The sequence below is a fragment of the Sapajus apella genome, unplaced genomic scaffold (assembly GCF_009761245.1).
Source record: "Sapajus apella isolate SASKATOON/1434 unplaced genomic scaffold, GSC_monkey_1.0 scaffold9, whole genome shotgun sequence".
NCBI lineage: Eukaryota > Metazoa > Chordata > Mammalia > Primates > Cebidae > Sapajus > Sapajus apella.
The window spans coordinates 4,767,980-4,772,620 of record NW_022436949.1 but is presented as its reverse complement, the minus strand read 5'-3'; the positions used below and the strand labels follow the sequence as shown (position 1 = coordinate 4,772,620).

The following is a 4,641-nucleotide window of genomic DNA, read 5'->3' as shown; positions in this document are numbered from 1 at the left end:
ATTTTAAAAATAGTTTTTTTTTTTCTAATTCTGTGAAAAATGTCATTGGTAGTTTAATGGAAATAGCACTGAATCTACAAATTACTTTGAGCAGTATGGCCATTTTCACAATATTGGTTCTTTCTATCCATGAAATAAAAAATATAATTGAGACCCATCATCATCACCATGGAAATGGCTTTAAAAGAAAACTATTTAGATGACTATTATTGCTTCCTATTTTCCACCAGTAAATAGTTGTCACTGATAAATTGACAGCCATGAGTCTGACAAGAATGCTTAAGATATGTTATATAATACAACATGCCTGTTTACAGGGGAAAAATTCTAAGAAACAACTTATGTGTACTTCTTGGTTTCATGATACAAAATAAACACGGAAGAACCACCCATGCCACTGAGAATGCTGGACAATGCACCCTTGAAAAACATTTGCCTCCTTCATCATGCGCATCCTTCCTTCAGCAGTCAAAAATGACTGTGTACATGATGTCAGACCCTTTGTGCTCTGAGTGTATCATCACTCAGCAGTGAACAGTGTCAAATGGAGAGGAAGTCAACCTGGCAACGACAGTGACAGAATGCAATCATCCAGGTGATGACGATGTGAGCACTCTTTGGATCTGGAAGCATTCCCATTGCAGTGTCACAGCTACTGAAGTAGGCAGCTAGGTAGATAATACCTTAGACAGACATGGTAAAACCATGGGACATGTCCTTAATCCGATTAGATTTGTAGACATTAACCAGGCAGTCTCCAAGGCTTTTGAATTTCCTTTCAGCTCCAGCTATTACCCATATCAGCTGGTAAATGGGTATGAGCAAAATCAAGTAAACAAAACACAAGGATGGTGGCCCCAGTGCACTGTCTGATGCCAGATTCCTTGCCACATAATGCCAAAAGTGGGTCCTTTTGTCCACACCACCTAGGAAAATCTGCTAGTATTTACTTTTGAAGGCAAAATTGAGAGCCTGGGTGGGGAAGTATCTGATGACATTGGCCAGTTTGCTGTGCCAGAAGGACAGGACTCCCTGCTCCTTGGGAATACTGACCATGCAGCCTATAATGCCCTTGTATTGCTTATCTGCAGAAATTTGATTACTGGCATGCTGCACCCACAGCAGCAGCTTTAGCCACTCGATGGGTGCTACTGCCACCTTGGAGATGGCAGCAACCACTCCACCTGTCAGGAAGTCCCTGTTGAAGGACACAGTGACATCTGCCATGTTGAAAGAAAAGGGGAGGCAGCCTGCTGCAGGATGAGATTGGGCCAGGAGTTGGCTTTGACTCCAGGGCTCTGGGGACTCATGTTATTTCAGAGTGTAGGCTTGCTATTTATAGGGCACATCTAAGAGCTTCTAGTAAAAATTATGGGGCTGCAAGTCTCCTGAAATAATATGATTTGTAGTACTAATATATTATCTTTTTCTGTTATAAGTTCTGGTAATAAAATATGGTCCTTAAAAGCCTACCTTTTCGATATTTGTTGTGACATGTTTGATGGCCTAACACATAGCCAATTTTATTTAAGGATTCTTTTGTACTTAAAAAGTATGTGTATTCCAAAGTTGCTTCATGCTATTCTAAATATATGGATTATATCAAGCTTATTATTTTTTCTATTCAAGATTTTTTAGTGTTTTCTTCTTTCCTCTGCTTGATAATAAAAATCTTAAAAGAATTCAACTAAAATTTTCTGTTCTATTTATTTGGAAATCTTTTCTTGTGGTTCTGTGAGTTTCTTTTATTTTCCTTTTAGTAAAAAAAATTCTAAGCTGTGTTTTTACAAGCACACTAGTTTAAAATCATGGTATTTCTCTATTTTCACTTGAAGTGACACATTTATATCTGGTGATAATTTTTCATGTTAAGTATCTATTTTCCTAATATTAATATGACTACTTCAGTTTTTTTATTTGTATTTATCTAAAATTTTACTTCTATTTCTTCCTTGTATGTGTGAGCTTTATATGAATCTCATGTAAATAACTGTATTTCATACAGCTAATCTTGCAGACTATTTATTTTGTTGGTTTTATTTGCTTCTATTCCATTTCTTATGACTAGTCATAAAATTGAGTTATTTCTACATATTATTTTGTGCTTTCCATAAGTCTTAATATTTTGCTTCTTTTTCTTGCCTTATTTCAAATACTGATTGAGATATATGGTTTTCTTTATTTCATTTTTTTCTCTCTACTCTTTTGGAGATTATATCCTGAATTTCAGTTCTCTTAGTCCTTTGGAGATTTTAAGATGACAATTAAATTTATCAAAGTATAAAATTAATCAATAATCACCCTATTCTAAAATTACTACTAGGGTTTATGGTACTGCTTCAAAAGCTTTCTCTTCATATATTTGCTATTATTGTTGAGCATTTTAGCTGTATTTTTCTTTTTCATCCTACTAAATATTGTTTTTGTCATTATTTTATAAGGATAATGTTTTAGATTTATTCATACATTTCTCCTCGATAGCTTCTCTCTGGCATTATTTTTCCTCCTTCTTTTAGAAATGCTATAACTAGGTTTTGCATGTAATATAAGATATCACTTATTGTTTTTTGCAAAATCAATTTAGTTTTTCTTGTTCTTGAAAGGCAATTTTAATGAGCACACAACTTATCTGAACTTTGGATATATCCTAACTGCTTCCATTGTTTTGTTGACAATTCAACAAACTTACATTGACTTCTATTGTTCTCCTCAATTGGTAATCTGTCTTCTTCATATATCATCTTTTCTTTTTTTTCCTTTGTTGATCTGCAGTTTCAATATAGCATGTAGAAATACATTGATTTTTATTTACTTCTACATTAGCTATTTTGAGCTTTGAATCTGAGAATTGGTTCTAGAAATTTCCGTTTGAAATCTTCCCAAGTCCAGCTGTCTCTGGCTGGACACCTCTCCGTCAAGCCATCCTTTGAAGTCAAGTTACTTCTCTCTGATGTCCAGCTATTTCTCTGCTTCTCTAGGAGTCTGGGTCTTTATAGGCACAGGATGAGGGGCAGGGCAGGTCATATGTAGTTTAGGGAAAAAACATTTGAGCAGGAAAATAGGGACAGAAGTTTTCACTTTGGACCATGGGTTTCAGGCTTTTTGGCTTTGAGGTGGCGTTTTTCCAGGGACCCAACCCTGTGTGCCTAGAATTTCTCTGCCTCCTGTCACTGTCACAATAACCAATTAGGTAATATAAAAAATTGATTTATGAAAATAAATATATAAATATGAGAATATTAGGAAGAAAACTTCACTCCTATGTAAATAAAATTACAACTTTGATTGAAGAACTTGTTAAAAGGAAATGGAGAGTCCTGTCTCCCCAAAGAGCAATCATTTCTTTAGTCACCATCTCTGTATGTATTTACATGTCTATCATTCAATAGATATGAGTAATAATCTGAGTGCTTTGGTTTATCATGATTCCTTCTTATTTTTTTCTGTAGTCTGAAAGTTTATCTTAGATATTCCTTTCACATTAAAATTATTTCCAACAAAACAATCAAAGAAATGTCACTTACCAACAGAGCTAATATCTAAATAGTTTAGAAAATTGTTTTAATTTTTTTCTTTCTATCTAAAAGAGGAAGATGTAATTCTTTTCTACATTAGTAGAGTTTTTGGTTTGCTTTTCTTCTTATTTTGAATCATAATTCTCATAACAATGAGTCCATTTTCTCTTACTTAATTTATTAATATACTTCCTTTTCCTTGCAAATATAATGAACATTTATTTACATTTGCTTGTGTCTTTTTTTCTCCTCTGTTTGTCACTTTATTGGTGCTAATGTTGAGTACCTGTATTTTCCCTCCATAGAGTTCCTATAACTATAGGAGCCAGGCCACACACATGCCTTCCTATTGAAAACAGACTAATTTTGAAGGGGTGTGTAAATTTTCCTAAAAAAAAAAAAGTGTAACAGTATTCTAAATTTCTAAATTGAATTTTCTACTTTAATTTGTCTTTCATAGATTTTTTTTTAAAAAACATTGAATTGTTTGGTAGTACAAATATAAAATTATTATATTTAAGTTTGTAGTTTAATTTTTGACTTCTCACAATTGAGGATAACTATATTCTTGTAATAAAAATGATTTTTGAACAAAAGTGTAAGGAGCATTTTTTAACCCTGAAAGACGTTTAAAAAGTAATAAAATGGAGATATTTTATATTTATTTACCACAATAACCTAGCATTTTTCTAAGTTAAAAAATAAATCTATGTGCATTGAGTCTTTTGAAAGAGTAGAAGATAATATAGAGGAAAATAAGTATTCATGATGATCTCTCTACTTAAAATAGATTGTCAGCATAGTTACATATTTCCCAGTCAAGTATTTTCTATACTTTTGTGTACAGTTTTCTGTACTTTTAAAATGAGTTAAAAATATTGTATACTTTTCATGGTTTTTCTGTGCTTCTTCTGTATGCATTTACTTTTAGAACATTGAGCTAATTTTATTTATAAAGCTTGGCAAACTCTCATTTTTCCTTTGGTAGATATCACATTGTAAGTAATTGTCTTATTAGCTTTTCTTTCCTCCACTGTCCACAAAGGGAATCTAGATTTGTCCCATGCTCCACATTTTTGGTATTGCTAAACAAGGAAAACAGCTAGGATATTTGGAAACAACTCTG

General features: G+C 32.9%; 1 pseudogene; it reads right to left on the bottom strand.

Annotated features, from left to right (window-relative positions):
* Positions 1 to 247: 247 nt before the first annotated feature.
* LOC116551190 lies at positions 248 to 1,227 on the bottom strand (annotated as a pseudogene).
* Between the last annotated feature and the right edge of the window lie 3,414 nt (positions 1,228 to 4,641).